Below are 19,482 nucleotides of genomic sequence, written 5' to 3' on the forward strand. Positions count from 1 at the left end.
CAAAAAAAGTTCCCCATCACTGTTCTAGAGTTCAATATCTTTTTTATATCATGGTGACCAAACCTAGCTGCAGTGATCCAAATGTAGTCTTAGCAGCATTTTTTAATATTAGATTTGTTACATTGTCTTTTTATTGTTGTTAGCCGCCCCGAGTCTGCGGAGAGGGGCGGCATACAAATCTAAAATAATAAATAAAATAAATATAGATACTGCCAATAATCCATATCATAATTAAAATGGCACCTAGGCCTTATTTTTATTTTCATTAGTAAATTCATATCCCACAGTCAGACAATAGGAAGGATCAAGCTAAGAAAAAACTCCTTTGTAAGCTCAGTCTCTATAAATACAAAAATTAATAGATTTAACTAACTTTCTAGAATTAACAAACGGGCTCACTCAAGCATATCTCTGTATAGGAAATTAAATCATTTCTCCTAAGTTCTTTCCAAAGTCCATGCTTTTATCTTGGCTTCTCCCTTGTGTGGATCCTTTGATAGCCAGTAAGGTAATTTGCTCTACCACATAACTCCCTGCAAGCCGGTCAGGCCCACAGAGTTGGTCTTCTCAAAGTCCATTCGGAGTTGGTCTTCTCACAGTCCCTTCGGTCAGGCAGTGTCGGCTGGTGGGACCACATGGGAGGGCCTTCTCTGTGGCAACTCCGGCTCTGTGGAATCAACTGCCTCCTGAAATCCACACGATCCCCATCCTCCTGGCTTTCCGAAAGGCCGTAAAAACATGGCTTTTCCGTCAGGCCTGGCGCCAGTGAACAGCTCCATCTTATCCCAGCTGTATGGATGAATGTTTTACAATTAAGGTTTTAAAATTTATTTTTATTGTTTTATACTGCTGTCAGCTGCCCAGAGTCCGTAATCATGCTGGGCGGCATACAAGTCACAGTAATAAATAATAAATAAATAAAAGCATTTCCATGTCCCCTACCTTTATATATCCTATTAAGTCTGGTGAGCCGGAGTGGAAGAACAGAAGTTTATTTAATAGTCGGATGACAGAACACAAAACAAGGTGACTGACAGGTTATTTATACCCGGCACAACTTTAGAACAACCAATAGCGTTACAGAGTTTCTCCCGCCAAGCCTCGACTACTTTCCCTCGAGACAGAGGCAACCAATGAGATAACAGCGGCTTATTACTGAGCAAATACACTACATATCCCATGTGGATCCTTTTATGGAAGTAAGATGAATGCTCTGACTAAAATACTTTCCACACTCAGTTCATTTAAATGGCTTCTCCCTTCTATGGATCCTTTGATGGTATGTAAGGGAACAGTTTAAAGTGAAGCCCTTTCCACACTCCTTGCATTTAAATGGCTTTTCCTCTGTGTGGATTGTTTTATGGCCAGTAAGGTGAGTGCTCTGACTAAAAGACTTCCCGCAGTCCTTGCATTTAAATGGTTTCTCCCCTGTGTGGATCCTTTTATGAATAATGAGCCCACTGGGTTGGCAAAAGCTCTTCCCACACTCTGTGCATTTGTATGGTTTCTCCCCTGTGTGGGTCCTTTTATGAATAATGAGGCCACTGGATTGGCTGAAGCTCTTTCCACACTCCAGGCATTTGTATGGTTTCTCCCCTGTGTGGGTCCTTTGATGGGACTTAAGGGAACAGTTTACACCGAAGCTCTTTCCACACTCAGTGCATTTATATGGTTTCTCCCCTGTGTGGATTCTTTTATGAATAATGAGGGTTCTGGGTTGTCGGAAATTCTTTCCACACTCCATGCATTTGTACGGCTTCTCCCCCGTGTGGATCCTTTGATGGGAAATAAGATCGCAGTGTTTGCTGAAGCTCTTCCCACACGCCAGGCATTTAAATGGCTTCTCCCCTGTGTGGATCTTTTTATGGGATTTAAGAGCATTTACGCTCAAGTCCTTTACATGTTTAGATTTATATGGTTTCTCCCCTGTGTAGATTCTTTTATGGGCAACAAGACTGCTGTTTTGTCCAGTCGTCTTCGTGCATTTATCGAGCTTCTCCCCCATGTGAATCCTTTGATGGGATGTAAGATTACTCTCTTTTAGGAAGCCTTTTCCGCACTCTATACATTTATACGGCGCATCACACGTGAGAATTATCTTATGTCTCACAAGGGATGCAACTTTATGGAATTCCGTTCCACAGTCCATGCATTTATATGGCTTCTCCTTGTGGTTCCTTTCTTGAGCAGTAAAAGTCTTCCTTTCACAGAAGTTCTTTCCATTCTCCGTGACTTTCTCTGGATTCTCCCCGATGGGAAGATTTTTATGTGACGTGCGAGATCCATTTTCCTGAGAAAATGAGAAAGTCCAATTGTAATTTTTTCCATTGCCTTTGCATATATAATCTTGTCCTTTGGATGTGGATGGATAGTGTTTATTTACCTCTAACGTGTCTTTTGATAGTTTTACACCTTTCCCAATATATCTTTTTTGTATTTTCCCCCCTTCCTCAAGAAACTCCTGCACGTGAGCCTCAAGGGAAGAGGAGCATCCCTTATTCCAATTATCTGGGGGGTTTCTCTCGTTCCTTTGGAATTCCATTTGAATTGCAGGCTTCTCCATTATGTCTCCATGTCTGAGCACTTCGAATGATCCCCTTGACTCTTTATGGTCCTGCTCATTATCACCTTCAAGGGGAAAGAGAAATAAAAAGTCATCATTATTGCCTTTTGAAATTTTTCAAATTCTAAGATATGGCATGTTTCATTGCTTACGGTAGTATAAATCAGTGTTTCCCAACCTTGGCCACTTGAAGATATCTGGACTTCAACTCCCAGAATTCCCCAGCCAGAGAATGCTGGCTGGGTAATTCTGGGAGTTGAAGTCCAGATATCTTCAATTGGCCAAGGTTGGGAAACACTGGTATAAATGATAATTCCTACATTAATGAACCATAAAAGATTGAAGAATAGCAAGCATTCCTTGTGTTTATAATTATCCATACATATTCAAATCTCAACAAGAGTCAGCTTTGAGTGAAAGAAAAATCAGAGAAAGTATCCAAAGCTGGATTAGGAGCAAACCTATCATTTATTGGAAGGGTGCCAATTCTAACAGAGATCTGCAAGAATTAAATCCCCCTTGAAACTCTTCTTTTCTTCTTACACAACTTATATTCCACTTGCACTTTGCTTTTTATTTGCCAAAAGTCACAATTAAAGGGGGAAAAATAGTGTTCTTCTGTTAAGCTTAAGCTGCATGCTTACAATGGAAAGTTTGAGAAAAATGGCCAAAGTAAGAGCTCTTAAAATGATGATTACAGTGATCCCTCGGGTTTCGCGAGGGTTCCGTACCAAGACCCCTCGCGAAACTCGATTTTTCGCGATATAGCGGTGCGGAAGTAAAAACACCATCTGCGCATGCGCGCCCTTTTTTTCATGGCCGCACATGCGCAGATGGTGGAGTTTGCGTGTGGGTGGGGGGAAGACCGGGAAGGTTCCTTCGGCCGCCCAACAGCTGATCTGCTCCGCAGCGCAACGGGGAAACCCCATCTTCGGCTCCTCGCTGCTGCCGCGCTGCGGAGCAGATCAGCTGTTGGGCGGCCGAAGGAACCTTCCCTGGGTCTTCCCGCCGCCCAGGCAAAGGGGAAACCCCAAGATCGCTTGCCGCTTGCCCGTCACCCGGCCGCTCCGCTTGCCCGTTCACCCGCCCGCCCGCTCGCTTGCCCGTTCACCCGCCCGGCCGGCCGCTCCGCTTGCCCGTTCACCCGCCCGCCCGGCCGCTCCACTTGCCCATTCACCCGCCCGCCCGGCTGCTCGTTTGCCCGTTCACCCACCCGCCCAGCTGCTCGCTTGCCCGTTCACCCGCCCGCCCGGCCGCTCCGCTTGCCCGTTCACCCGCCCGCCCGGCTGCTCGCTTGCCCGTTCACCCGCCCGCCCGGCCGCTCCGCTTGCCCGTTCACCCACCCGCCCGGCTTCCGCTTGCCGCTTGCCCGTCACCTGCCCGCCCAGCTGCTCGCTTGCCGCTCGAGAGCAAGAGGGGGAGAGATAGAGAAAGAGAGAGAAGGAAAGAAAGAGATGAGAGAGGGAGGAAGAGAGTGTGAGAGAGGAAGAAGCAAGATAGAGAAAGAGAGAGAGAAAGAAAGATGAGAAAGGAAGAGAGTGATGTCATCGGGTGGAAAAATTGCGATATAGCGTTTCGCGAAAATCGAGATCGCGAAACTCGAGGGATCACTGTATTCCAAAAATGATGTATTTATTCCAAGTTTTACCAGGTACCTTCCCAGGAGTAAAACTAAGGGAATGGGACACTAAAATGAATTATTGGATTGAAGGAAATAAAAAACCTAGAACAAGGAAACGATGGCTGATTGCCAGAGAAAAAGATGGAGGATGGGGGTACCCAAATTTAGAATTATATAGAGAGGCATTTCAAATAGAAAGATTAATGGAATTACAATTATTGACAGAAAAGAAGTGGGTGAAACTTGAAAAGGAGATTAACAATGTTAAAAACAAAGAGATTTTATTTAAAAAATGGAGCAAAATTGAAATCAATAGATTAGCTGATCCTTTGAAAGCAGCTGTAGATATTTGGTCAAAATGGCAAGGGAAATTAGCAAATAGGAACTCAAAATTATCAACGTTGCATGTTTTGAATATAAATAATGACATTAACCTAGATAGGGTTATAAAGGAATTAAACGATAAAGGCATAATGAGAATAGAACGATTATATGAAACAGACGGAAGAGTTAACAGAACTCGCCTCGAATGGTGGTTGGGCCAACAAAAATGGTTGCAGATTAATGCAATATGCAAATATTTGAATAAAACGGAGATTAAAGAGGCATTTTTACGAGAAGAAAACTGTCTAGAGAAAATACTGAAAGAAAAGAGTAATGATTCAAAAGGACAGGCTAGTAAGATTTATAGCATGTTATTACAAGTGGAAGAGGAAGTGATTAAAGGCCTAACAAGATACTGGCAAAACGAATTACAGATCAATGAAAACGAGATGGAAGAAGTAGTAGAAAATATATATAAGATAAAGAACACAAGAATTAGAGAAATGAGAAGGAAAATCTTACACAAATGGTACTTCACGCCAGTAAAACTAGCACACTTCCAGAGGAAAGGAAAAGGAAACTGTTGGCATGGTTGCCAAATAAAAGGAGTTTTTATGCACATGCTCTGGGAATGTGTTGAAGTTCAAAAATTTTGGAAGGAAGTACAGAATGAAATTAACAATATGTTAAACATTAATTGGATAATCACGAAAGAATTAGCAATACTAGTTAAACATGGGGAATTACGAGAATTTAGAGAAATCAAAACAGCAGCCTTGGAAAGTGCACAAGCAGTAGTGGTATTAGGGTGGAAGGACAGCAATAAATGGACAATCCAAAATTGGTACTGGTACATGGTGGACCACATTCACTTTGAAATTACGGAATCAAGAATAATTAACTGTGATGAAAATAAATTGGAGAAGCTGATGGCACGATGAAATAAGGTGAAAGATTATATTTTACGTAGAATATTTGACGACAATGTGAAAAATAAACTTCAATCACTCTTTGTATGTAAAGGAATGTAAACCGGAGCCAAGGAAGAAATTGAAATTTTCTGTAAATAACTGAACCCCCTAATGGTGGAGGGGTTATTGGTGTTGGGCACTTTTTCTTTAAGTTTTTTTTTGTTGTTGTTGTTTGTTTGTTTGTTTGTTTGTTGTGGAAAAATTTAATTAAAAAACTTATTTTTTAAAAAAAGGCATGTTTAAATTCAGTTACTGTGGATTTACCAACCACGTCTGCTGGAAGTTTGTTCCAAGGATCTACTACTCTTTCAGTAAAATAATATTTTCTCATGTTGCTATTGATCTTTCCCCCAACTAACTTCAGATTGTGTCCCCTTGTTCTTGTGTTCACTTTCCTATTAAAACACTTCCCTCCTGAACCTTATTTAACCCTTTAACATATTTAAATGTTTCGATCATGTTCCCGCTTTTCCTTCTGTCCTCCAGACTATACAGATTGAGTTCATTAAGTCTTTCCTGATACGTTTTATGCTTAAGACCTTCCACCATTCTTGTAGCCCGTCTTTGGACCTGTTCAATTTTGTCAATATCTTTTTGTAGGTGATGTCTCCAGAACTGAACACAGTATTCCAAATGTGGTCTCACCAGCGCTCTATATAGCGGGATCACAATCTCCCTCTTCCTGCTTGTTATACCTCTAGCTATGCAGCCAAGCATCCTACTTGCTTTTCCTACCGCCCGACCACACTGCTCACCCATTTTGAGACTGCCAGAAATCACTACCCCTAAATCCTTCTCTTCTGAAGTTTTTGCTAACACAGAACTGCCAATGCAATACTCAGATTGAGGATTCCTTTTCCCCAAGTGCATTATTTTACATTTGGAAACATTAAACTGCAGTTTCCATCTAAAGAGATGCCACAGATTTATTTCCTTCCTAGGAGCAGGAGAACAGCATATTTCAACCTGCTTTCTCTCCAGAGATGACATCTATTGGATTTTTTTTTAAATAAGAAAACAGCCAGTCAGTGTTCCCTCTAATTTTTTTGGGGGGTGGGCGGAAAAGTATAGTGTCTGAGCGGCAGTCCCTTCGGGACTGGGCGGCACAAAAATAATAAATAAACAAACAAACAAACAAATAAAAAACCCACCCTGTTTTGCCTCAGAGAATTTCAAAATAAAATACTGTACTGTGTGTCTATAACAGTGAGCTCATAATAGGGCAACTCTATCAATATCAAAATGCCACTTAAATAGTTGAGCTAGTTTCAAACTAGATTTTGATTTTCTTTCTCTCTTCCTTACTCCCATTCTTTTTCTTTCTCTTTTCCTTCCTCTCTTTTTTCTATCTGTTTCTCTCTCTTCCTCTCTTCCTGTCTCTCTCCTTCCCTCTCACTCTTTCCCTCTCGGCTTCTGGGCAGGTTTGGAAAACTCTGAGTTGATGATGATTTTTAAGTGAGCGATTGTTCACTGCTCAGCTTAGAGGGAACTATGCAGCCAGTGGTTTCCAAACTACAAAATATCTTCCTGAACTCTCCGATTGGACAAAAGGAAACCCTTACCAAGAGAGGCCACGTTGCTGTAATTTTCCAGCATGACTTCCCAATGCAGAGCTTTTTGGTCAGGATCCAGCTCAGACCATTCCTCCTCGGAGAAATCCACAGCCACCTCCTCGAAGGAGACAAGGCCCTCCTGACAGGGAAAGAGAATACACAAGAGGTCCAGGAGGAATTGTAAAAAAACCCCTCACGGTTCTATTGTTTATGAATACCCAAAACAAAGCTATGCATTAAGATAAATGGCTCTGCTAAGTAGCAGTCCAGAGTTTATGTGAGAAAACAGGCAACAAAAAAGACTTGCATTGCATAAATCAGGAAAGGCTTAATGAACTCAATCTGTATAGTCTGGAGGACAGAAGGGGGGACATGATCAAAACATTTAAATATGTTAAAGGGTTAAATAAGGTTCAGGAGAGAAGTGTTTCTAATGGGAAAGTGAACACAATAACAAGGGGGCACAATCTGAGATTAGTTGGGGGAAAGATTAGAAGCAACGTGGGAAAATATTATTTTACTGAAAGAGTAGTAGATGCTTGGGACAAACTTCCAGCAGTCGTGGTTGGTAAACATAGAAACATAGAAGTCTGATGGCATAAAAAGACCTCATGGTCCATCTAGTCTGCCCTTATACTATTTCCTGTATTTTATCTTACAATGGATATATGTTTATCCCAGGCATGTTTAAATTCGGTTACTGTGGATTTACCAACCACGTCTGCTGGAAGTTTGTTCCAAGGATCTACTACTCTTTCAGTAAAATAATATTTTCTCATGTTGCCTTTGATCTTTCCCCCAACTAACTTCAAATTGTGTCCCCTTGTTCTTGTGTTCACTTTCCTATTAAAAACACTTCCCTCCTGAACCCTATTTAACCCTTTAATATATTTAAATGTTTCGATCATGTCTCCCCTTTTCCTTCTGTCTTCCAGACTATACAGATTGAGTTCATTAAGTCTTTCCTGATACGTTTTATGCTTAAGACCTTCCACCATTCTTGTAGCCCGTCTTTGGACCCGTTCAATTTTGTCAATATCTTTTTGTAGGTGAGGTCTCCAGAACTGAACACAGTATTCCAAATGGGGTAAATCCACAGTAACATGCCTGGGATAAACATATATCCATCCTAAGATAAAATACACAAAATAGTATAAGGGCAGGTTAGATGGACCATGAGGTCTTTTTCTGCCATCAATCTTCTATGTTTCTATGTTTTTATTGAAGGAATGTTTTGGGTAGATTTTATCAATTTTACTGATTCTGCAGGACATTTAGTGAAACTAACACTGTTTTCCTTCTGGATTGATTGAGCTACCATCATCCATCCATTTACCCAGCCTCCCACCCTTCAGAAAGCATCAAAGACGTCTGGAATCAGCCGCTATCCAAAACTCCACCTATCAGTGACTCCAATCTTTCGATGTTGGTGGAAGGAAACCTTTTTTTTTTTGGTGGGGGGGGGGATTCTTTGCAGAATTTTAATAAATGTCTCATGGTTTCCCAAGAAAGAGCAATCCTATCTATCCTCAGCACCTTTGTGAAAGTGCTGGGGAGCTTAGCCCGGAATTTGTTTCTGTTCCTCCTCACATTGTAAGGAAGCTGCTGATAGTCTGAAACATCAAGTGAATGGAAGATAACAAAGCAGAATAAATTTTGTGCGGAGGACATTTTTAGCTTTTGCAAAGCTGAACTTGTTTGGTCTCCAAATTCAGGCATAAATCAAGGCATCAGAATTGCCAGTGTAAATATTTAGAGTTTTCGGCATTCTGCAAGCAAATCCAAGTCAAAGAGTTACAAAAAAACAAAAACAGGCACCATGAAGGATTATTTGAAAAGCGAGTAGTTAGAATAAGTATGATTGAAAACAATTAGCAGTTAAGGTAGTGATCTTTTATAAATATTTCCTAAAAAGAACCTACTTTAACTTTTAATTTTGCTCAACCCAAATAAGATGGAAAGAGACCGTCAGCTTGACTTTCTGAAGGAAAGGAAGGCTCTCGGGGAAGAGCCTTCTCTGTGGTGACTCCGACCCTATGGAATCAACTGCCCCTGAGATTCACATTATCTCCTCCTTACTGCTTTTCTGGAAAGCTGTTATAACCTGGCTTTTCCGGCAGGCCTGGAATTAAGATTGATTGTTAGTATGTATGGTTTTTTAAAATTATATACGTGATTTTAGTAATGTTTTTACTTGTATTGTATTTATAACTGTTGTTAGCCGCTCAGAGTCCGTTTCGGAGTGAGTGGCATATAAATGCAATAAATAAATACAAATATAATAAATTAATATCCTCTTACTTGAACTGGAGTTCCAACCATTCTTTCAGTTCCAGCATCAGGAAGGCTCAACTTCCTTCTATTCTTCCCTGTGAGGGAGACAGAATTTACACTGCATAATTCATAATGGTGGTGTTGGTGTTCTATAGAGAAGGCATATAGAAGGTGTCTCTGGGGAATAGGAGAGCCTTGTATTACCTCTGGTTGTGTCTTGATTTGGACCATCCTGAGAGATCCTCCTGCAGAACATTTCCAGAGATGAATTTGATGGATGGCTCCTTTGCTCAGGATCTCTGATCTCCACCACGAAGGTCTTGAAGAAGTAGGCAGGAAACAAGAAGAAGGAATGGACAATACACATAAAAAAGTGGATTCTTCTGTTGCAGTATAGCATAAATGTTAGAATAGGATTATAATTATAATTATATATCTGGACCCCTAGCATAAAAATACTCTGCTTACCCTAATTCTATAACCCAGGACAGGAAGGGCACTAAACTCGCCTAATCTGCATTCCTGGCAATCACAACAGGGAAACAAAAGGGCTCAAATAAACATCTCACAATAAACAAAGTTTTCACCACTCCGGACAGGACTGGACAGGACAGGACGTTATAGGATCAAAGGGGGGGGGATTTTCATTGCCTGAAGCATACAACAGGACTACAGGGTAATTAAGGAAGATTAGTGAGATAAGAAGACTTCAGAGAAATTAGGTGTGAGAAACATCTGCTCTTAGGAAGTTTCTAGGAAATTGTTTCTTGATATCTATGGGAAAAGGAAGAACTCAAAAGATACGTTTGAAGTTGTGTTGTTGGATGTATCATTTGACATGTATATGTAATTATACCCCATTTCCTTATGTTCCTAAATAAAAAGGAGTACATGGCTCTACACTATGTCACTTCACCCAGAGAGAGAATGTGTCCAGGTTTTTCTTTCTAGGATTCGTGTTCGTGAGCGACCCCACACGGCTGGGTTGCACTTAGCCCCTTTTGAAGACATTGCCTTCACTAGGGACTTTGAGAGCATCCACATTCTTCTTCTGTGAACACCCCTCCAAAGCCCCTGCCTGTGCTGCTCGAGGAGGTAGCCGGGTTGGCGGTGGAGTTCCCCAGACTTATTGCCTTGGGGGACTTCAACCTGCCGTCACTCGGCGAAGCCTCTGGACTGGCACAGGAGTTCATGGCCACCATGACAGCCATGGACCTGACTCAAGTAATACAGGGTCCAACGCACGAGGGAGGGCACGCACCCGACATGGTATTCCTCTCTGAGCAATTGAGCAATGGTCTGAGACTAAGGGGCTTAGAAGTATTGCCTTTGTCATGGTCAGACCATTTCCTACTATGGCTTGACTTCCTGGCTCCAATCCTTCCCCGCAGGGAGGCAGAACCAATTAAGATGTTCCGCCCCAGACGCCTGATGGACCCAGAGGGCTTTCAGACGGCGCTTGGGGTTATTCCAGATGCACTCGTCCACAGTTCGACGGAGTCTCTTGCAGAAACCTGGAACAAGGCTGCAGCGGAGGCTCTTGATCGGATTGCGCCTTTGCGACCTCTCCGCGGCGCTAGACCCCGTAGAGCTCCATGGTTCAACGAGGAGCTCCGGGAGTTGAAACGCCAGAAGAGACGTCTAGAGAAGCGATGGAGGAAGAGTAAGTCTGAATCTGATCGAACACTTGTAAGAGATTTTATTAAGACTTACAAAGTGGCGCTCAGGACAGCAAGATGCGCGTATCATGCCGCCTTGATTGCATCAGCGGAATCCCGCCCGGCCGCTCTGTTTAGGGTGACCCGCTCCCTTCTTAATCAGAGGGGAGTTGGGGAGCCCTTACAGAGTAGTGCCGAGGATTTTAACACGTTTTTCGCTGATAAAATCGCTCAGATACGGGCGGACCTTGACTCCAATTGGAAAACAGAGTCGGCTGACAACGAGTCAGTTGAGGTGACTGGGGCCCGTACTTGTCCATCTGTCTGGGAAGAGTTTGATCTGGTGACACCTGATGAAGTGGACAAGGCCATTGGAGCTGTGAGTTCCGCCACCTGTTTACTGGATCCGTGTCCCTCCTGGCTGGTTTCGGCCAGCAGAGAGGTGACATGGAGCTGGGTCCAGGAGATTATCAACGCTTCCTTGGGGAGGGGATCCTTCCCATCATCCTATAAAGAGGCGCTCGTGCGCCCCCTCCTCAAGAAGCCTTCCCTGGACCCAGCCGTACTTAACAACTACCGGCCAGTCTCCAACCTTCCCTTTATGGGGAAGGTTGTCGAGAAAGTGGTGGCACTCCAGCTCCAGCGATCCTTGGAAGAAGCCGATTATCTAGGTCCCCAGCAGTCGGGTTTCAGGCCCGGTTACAGCACGGAAACTGCTTTGGTCGCGTTGATGGATGATCTCTGGCGGGCCCGGGACAGGGGTTTATCCTCTGTCCTGGTGCTTCTTGACCTCTCAGCGGCTTTCGATACCATTGACCATGGTATCCTTCTGCACCGGCTGGAGGGGTTGGGGGTGGGGGGCACTGTTCTTCAGTGGTTCTCCTCCTACCTCTCCGGTCGGTCGCAGTCGGTGTTAGTGGGGGGTCAGAGGTCGACTCCGAGGTCTCTCCCTTGTGGGGTGCCTCAGGGGTCGGTCCTCTCCCCCCTGCTATTTAATATCTACATGAAACCGCTGGGTGAGATCATCCAAGGGCATGGGATGAGGTATCATCAGTACGCTGATGATACCCAGCTTTACATCTCCACCCCATGTCCAGTCAATGAAGCAGTGGAAGTGATGTGCCGGTGCTTGGAGGCTGTTGGGGCCTGGATGGGTGTCAACAGACTCAAACTCAACCCGGATAAGACGGAGTGGCTGTGGGTTTTGCCTCCCAAGGACAATTCCATCTGTCCTTCCATTACCCTGGGGGGGGGGGAATTATTGACCCCCTCGGAGAGGGTCCGCAACTTGGGCGTCCTCCTCGATCCACAGCTCACATTAGAGAACCATCTTTCAGCTGTGGCGAGGGGGGCGTTTGCCCAGGTTCGCCTGGTGCACCAGTTGCGGCCCTATCTGGATCGGGACTCGCTACTCACAGTCACTCATGCCCTCATCACCTCGAGGTTCGACTACTGTAATGCTCTCTACATGGGGCTACCTTTGAAAAGTGTTCGGAAACTTCAGATCGTGCAGAATGCAGCTGCGAGAGCAGTCATGGGCCTACCTAGGTATGCCCATGTTTTACCAACACTCCGCAGTCTGCATTGGCTGCCGATCAACTTCCGGTCACAATTCAAAGTGTTGGTTATGACCTTTAAAGCCCTTCATGGCACTGGAGCAGAATATCTCCGAGACCGCCTGCTGCCGCACGAATCCCAGTGACCAATTAGGTCCCACAGAGTGGGCCTTCTCCGGGTCCCGTCAACTAAACAATGTCGGTTGGCGGGCCCCAGGGGAAGAGCCTTCTCTGTGGTGGCCCCGACTCTCTGGAACCAACTCCCCCCGGAGATTAGAACTGCCCCTACTCTCCTTGCCTTTCGCAAGCTCCTTAAGACCCACCTGTGTCGCCAGGCATGGGGGAACTGAGACATCTCCCCCGGGCATATGCAATTTATGAATGGTATGTGTGTATGTATGTGTGTTTAGAAATGGGGTTTTAAAATGTTTTTAGTAGAAATTTAGATTTGTTATAAATTGTATTTTTTGCACTTTGTTGTGAGCCGCCCCGAGTCTGCGGAGAGGGGCGGCATACAAATCTAAATAAACAAACAAACAAACAAAGCCCTGGAAATCTATCAGTGAGGTTGTAAATTAGGAAAGGAACAACTATCACAAAGAACAGAACAATGTCCTACAAGAATTAGAAGTATCTCCATGTATAATGAATACCAAAGAACTATGGTAGGCAAGGGTTAAGAATTCAAACACACAGTTTATTAGATTTAACCAATTTGAGTTTCTCACCTGCCACTCATTGCTCTCATTCTGGTCCACAACCTGGTTCAGAAGGAAGCCTTCTGCCAAGGCCACTGCCTGGGAGCTGGTCTCTGCTCCACACTCCCGCAACCAGCTCTCCATCTGCAGGGGCAGAAGGACCAGGAACTGCTCCAGAACAACCAGGTCCAACATCTGAGCTTTTGTGTGCTTGTCTGGTCTCAACCATTGACTACAAAAGGAATGGAGTCGGCTGCAAAGTCCTCGGGGACCTTCATCCTCCTTGTATTGGAAGCTCCTGAAATTCCAGGGCTGAACTTCTGAAAGGGTAGTTGTCTCCTCCAGGGTCTTCTGCCCAGTTCTGGCCCAGATCTCCCCATAGCTCCTAGGTTGAACACCAGAAGAACCTTTTCCAAATTCTTCATTCGCTAAAGTTTGGCTTTTCATTCTTTCTCTGTATTGCAATTTCAAGTGGGTCCCAGGGAATCTTTTGGATCTCCAAACACCTTTTTATTCATAGTCCCATTCTTTTAACAACAGGTCAGGCAACTCTTTCAGCAATCTTTCTCTGATTTTTTGCCTTCAAGAGAAGTGGTACAAATAGTTTCCAATTTCTGTATGTGAGCTTAAACAAAAAGTGGTGGATTAAGAACACTCATTCCAATGGAAAGATATATTTTTCTGAGCTAGGACAGGATTACAGAAGCGCAGAGCAGTTAGCTCTTGTGCAGGAATATATGCGTACAAAACCTGGGATTGACTTCCATCAAGGACTTGAAACACTGGATAAATGCATTTTGGATACGGTAATTTTACTTTTTTTCTTTCTCTCAAAGCAGGGTTTGCTTTATACAAACCTAGATCTGCATTTACATGCGAAGAAGGTTTTACCCAACATGCCAAACTCTAACAGCTGAACAAACCATGGAAGTATTTTGGCCTTTTTTTAAAAAGGCCAAAGTATGACTGCTTTGGATGTTCCTTTCCTTCGGGGTTTGTTTTTTGAGAGCCAAATCACACAATTACACATGGGCAGGTTCCCCAAACCTACCCAAACCACAAACAGGCTAAGTCAGGGGTAGGCAAAGTTGGCTTTTCTATGACATGTGGACTTCAACTCCCAGAATTCCTGAGCTAGCATGATTGGCTCAGGAATTCTGGGAGTTGAAGTCCACAAGTCATACAAGAGCTAACTTTGCCTACCCCTTGTCTAAGCCAGTGATTTTCAACCTTTTTTGAGCTGCGGCACATTTTTTACATATACAAAATCATGGGGCACATTGAGCGGGGGGGGGGGGGGGGGGGGATGGGGGAGCTAAAAAAAGTTTGGACAAAAAAATTCTCTCTCTCTCTTCCTCCCTTTCACTCTATTTCTCTCCCTCTTTCTCTCTCTTCCTTCCTTCCTCTCTCTCCATCCCTCTTTCTTTCTCTCTTCCTTCCTTCCTCTCTTTTTTGCTCTCGCTCCCTCCTTCCCTCCCTCCCTCTCTCTCTCTTGCTTTCTTTCTCTCTCTTGCTTTCTTTCGCTCTCCCTCTTTCTCTTCCTTCTCTCTCTCCATCCCTCTTTCTTTCTCTCTTCCTTCCTTCCTCTCTTTTTTGCTCTCTTTCTCTCTCCCTCCTTCCCTCCCTCCCTTTCTCTCTCTCTCTTTCTCTCTCTTTCTCTTTCTCTCTTGCTTTCTTTCGCTCTCCCTCTTTCTCTCTCTTGTTGAGCTTCGCGGCACACCTGACCATGTCTTGCGGCACACTAGTGTGCCACGGGACACTGGTTGAAAAACACTGGTCTAAGCAACTGTTCACATGAAACACTGGGGTTGGCGATGTCCTGGTTCACTCACCCTCCTAAGAGAAATTGAACTCCTGAGGATCCAACCCTATTTTAGTCTTTTCTAGCATATAAGGAGGAGGCGGGCACAATCAACTGCAGTTGCTCCCTTGCAAGCATGTTCTTATTTCCTGCTCCAGATTTGCCCTCCAAGCTCTCCCCATCTCCCCCCTCGGAGCTTTCTCCAGGATATTGGGAGGAGTGGGAGTGGGATTGCAGGATTCCCCCAGGACCCTTCCTCCTCTCGGGGGATTTGTTCCTGGGGCAACGCTGCTCATCCTGAGCATGTTTCCCTCTGCCTGCCACCTGCGTTGGAGAGGGGCGGCAGGGGAACATGGGATCCGAGCTCTCCCATCCCAGGACTCAGAAGATTGAACCTGCATGGGGACTCAGTTTCCGTCCCTTCTTTCTCTAGCACGAGCAGCACCCTCTGCTCCTCACCCACCCCTTGCACGCGAAGACACACTCACACATGCATCACTTACCATGCCCACCTCTAGTTCTCCTCCCTTCAAGACTTCCTGGCACCCATTAAAACCTCCTGCGAGGCTCAAAAGGTTGCAAAGGAGACAGAGCGCTGGGTCCTAGACGAAACCGCTTCCCTCCCATTCTCCTATGGTAAATCACCTCTGGCGTTCGCCCTCCAGTGGCCGAATGGTGAACCGCACGGTGTCCTGTTCTCTTTTCTGAGTGACTCACTTGACGGAGGCTTGTGTGTACGGACGGTGTTTATGCAAAGGGTAGAAACGCTGCATTTTCTATCAGGGTCCTGAAAGGAGAAAGTTGTTTCCCCCAGAGCGAGCAAAGGAATGTAATTATTCTTTGTACTTAAGAGATTCATAATAATCCTCTTCTCTTGATTCCCCGTCCCATAAAAGGGGACACTGGAAAAATCTTTCGGGTTTCTGTTATTACATCCCACCACAATATCACAGAGCTCCAATAGCCTTGGTGGAGTCTGATTCCTAACTTGGCTTGCCTGAATTGTTGATACTCTGCAATTGTGGAGAGGTTTAGAGTAGGGATATTTTTCACTCCTTGGCAATCAGTTCCTGGGTGGGATACACTGAATTAGTTGCACTTTCACCTGTGGAGAGAGCAGGTACCGAGGAGTACAGCCCTTCTTGATGTCTCAATGGCTTTCACTGCAACTGATCATGGCCTTTTTACTGCCAGATCTCTGAGGAAATGCAGTTTTGCAGTGCTCCTCCTCCTTCCTGAGATAGTGATGGTGGAAGAAAAAAATATTTTATTTTATTTATTTTATTTATTTATTTTATTTATTTATTTATTTTGTCCAATACATAATACACATTGAAGAGAATAGATATGTAAAAGAAAAGATATAAAAGTATAGGTGAACATATTTGAAAGGAAGAAAAGATAAATGAGATAAGGAGACACAATTGGACAGGGGACGGAAGGCACACTGGTGCACTTATGCACGCCCCTTACTGACCTCTAAGGAACCTGGAGAGGTCAATCGTGGATAGTCTAAGGGAAAAATGTTGGGGGTTAGGGGTTGACACTACTGAGTCAGGTAATGAGTTCCATGCTTCAACAACTTGGTTGCTGAAGTCATATTTTTTACAGTCATGTTTGGAGCGGTTAATATTAAGTTTGAATCTATTGCGTGCTCTTGTGTTGTTGCGATTGAAGCTGAAGTAGTCATTGACAGGTAGAACGTTGCAGCATATGATCTTGTGGGCAATACTTAGATCGTGTTTTAGGCGACGTAGTTCTAAGCTTTCCATTCAGTGACATCTATGTTCTGCTTGCACCAGAGATCTTTACTTTTTAAGATCTACATGGATGATGTTCTGGGGCAGCTTATTTGTTGGCCAGAGTCTGGTGTACTAATGATATCCAATTATTTTTCATACCTCCAGGACAAAATGAGTGAATCTCTGCAAGATTAAGTGTTTTTGGGCTTGTAGAAATCACTGATTTGAACAGAGGTGGACTGACAATGATTCACAGTACAGGGTTTCTCCCAGACTACTAGTGTGGACAGCTAATAGTTATTTTCTCTAATTACAACAATATAACTGCAGGAACACGAAGCTCAAGGGCAAGAGTGTTGCAGTATAGCATAAATGTTAGAATAGGATTTATATATCTGGACCTCTAGCATAAAAATACTCTGCTTACCCTGATTCTATATCCAGGACAGGAGGGCACTAAACTTGCCTAATCTGCATTCCTGGCAATTACAACAGGGAACCAAAAGGGCTCAATAAACATCTCACAATAAACAAAGTTTTCACATAGGATCAAAGGGGGAGATTTACATTGCCTGAAACATACACAGGACCAAAGGGTGATTAAGGAAGATTAAGTTGAGAAAGGCAGAAGGCTTCAGAGAAATTAGGTGTGAGAAGCATCTGCTCTTAGGAAGAGTTTCTAGGAAATTGTTTCCTGATATCTATGGGAAAAGGAAGAACTCAAAAGATACGTTTTGTTCTGTCTGGGTCACTCCAGAAGCCAAAACCAACCCAAAAAGAGAAGCCAGACACACTGGTAAAAGGCAAAGGCAGTTTATAAAATTCAAGAAAAACACAGATAACAGAAAATGTCCTTACAAACAGGAAAATGCTGTATCTTCAGATATATCCACGAAGGCAAAAGTCCATGCAGTAGTACAGGATTCTTGCTGCCAAGCCGAGGCTGTAGATAGCACACCTACACCTCCCACGGGTCTTCCAAAGCTGCTGGGCCACTAGCCAGGAACAGAGACGCCGAGAAACAAGACAGGATAACGCAACTCCAAACTGATAACACTCCACATGGCTTCAAGGGCTTGCCTGCCTTTTAAACCCTGCTAAGGAGGACCACACCCAAACCCAGCTGTTCCTAATTCAGTGCTGATAATACTTCTTTAATTGCTCCTTTCTTTGATCTGACCGTCTCTGTTGCATGTCAATGACGGCTTGTGCGTCATCACCTAATGACTCCAAGCTACTGGCTGGGGAGAGCCCCCCCTCCTTCGTCCCATTCCTGACTTTCCTCTCCCCCGTCCGACTGTTCAGCCCCCTCCTCTTCGCTGTCCTCCTCCTCCGGGCATGGAGCCAGCAGAGACATAGCTGGTCCCTGAGCAGCCTCAGGCTGAATCACAACACGTTTAAAGTTATGTTATTGGATGTATCACTTGACATTTTTGTGTAATTATCCCCATTTCCTTATGTTCCCAAATAAAAAGGAGTGCATGGCTCTACACCATGTCACTTCACCCAGAGAGACAATGTGTCCAAGATTTATTTCTAGGATTCGCGTTCGTGAGTGACCCCACACGGCTGGGTTGCTCTTAGCCCCTTTTGAGGACATTGTCTTCACTAGGGACTTTGACAGCATCCACACAAGAGCCAACGGAGGGTATAAATAATCCTCTTTCTCTACTCATGTGGTCAGATGAATCAGGATATGTGCTTGAGGGTCCTGCTTCATTAAACCATATTTCCAGTCAGCCTCCATGTTTCCAGCGTCTTTCTCCCCACTTGGAGCTGAACCAGATTGATATTTCTTCCAAAACAAGCTGCAGGAAGGAGGAGGAAAAGGTAATATATCTGAAGTGACTTCTCTGTCTTCGAATAGGTAAGCTAAAGAAAACTGGGAGAGATACTAAATCACACAGCAGGACAAAATTCTGAAAATGGTTTTTCAAAACCAAAACGCAAAGCTGCAGAAAACCTTTCTTTTTAAAAACTTTTTTGGAACTTGTCACTCTGGTTCCTTTTGTTAGAAAGGGATTCTTCATCCTTCCAGCTCTTCCCACATGCTACACATTGATCTGCATGTGACAAGTTTCTCAAATCACGAGGCCTTTGGCTGAATAACGTTCCATGCTTCTGCATAGATTAAGGGGACCAGACGTCCTGCTTTTGACGGGACAGTCCCGATTTTGAACAATTTGTCGTGCGTCCTGGGGCGTTTTTAAAAGGTCCTGCTTTTTTGAAAGAATGCAGGACAAGCTAGGAAATGCCGGGAGAACTTTACACGGTTTTTTTAATTTTTATTTTTTTCTTCCTTTTCATTATTCTAAGCCACCTGGGGTAGCTTCACGGTGAGACAGGCGGCTGATAAATTAACAAATAATACTAATAAATGCATCCATAACTTTGCCCATGAACCGGCGAATGAAATGGCGGCATTCCAAAGAGGCTCAGAAAGACAAAGATAAAGAGCTGGCCGAGAAGGTGGCTGTAGCCGGAGCGACTTTGGGGTCAGGGCCGGGAGGCAAAAGCGAGCTAGGAAAGCGAAAGTAAAAGCGACAGCAGTGAGGCAGAATCCTTGTGTTTGGAGTTTGGAAGCGACGGCTTGGAGGCCGCTAAGGGGTTTTCAACCCCCCACCAGTGGGTCCACCTCGGGGATGAAAGAAGGCAACGCACACAGCATTGGTTCAAAGTGAGACGACCTCAATCCGAAGACCAGGACTCTCTTTTATTGGG

At 44.2% G+C, this 19,482-nt stretch overlaps 1 pseudogene; it reads right to left on the reverse strand.

The window, feature by feature from the left end:
- Window positions 1-976: 976 nt before the first annotated feature.
- LOC139160345 (zinc finger protein 723-like) lies at window positions 977-15,638 on the reverse strand (annotated as a pseudogene).
- Window positions 15,639-19,482: the final 3,844 nt, after the last annotated feature.

The sequence above is a fragment of the Erythrolamprus reginae genome, chromosome 2 (genome assembly GCF_031021105.1).
Source record: "Erythrolamprus reginae isolate rEryReg1 chromosome 2, rEryReg1.hap1, whole genome shotgun sequence".
Lineage (NCBI taxonomy): Eukaryota > Metazoa > Chordata > Lepidosauria > Squamata > Dipsadidae > Erythrolamprus > Erythrolamprus reginae.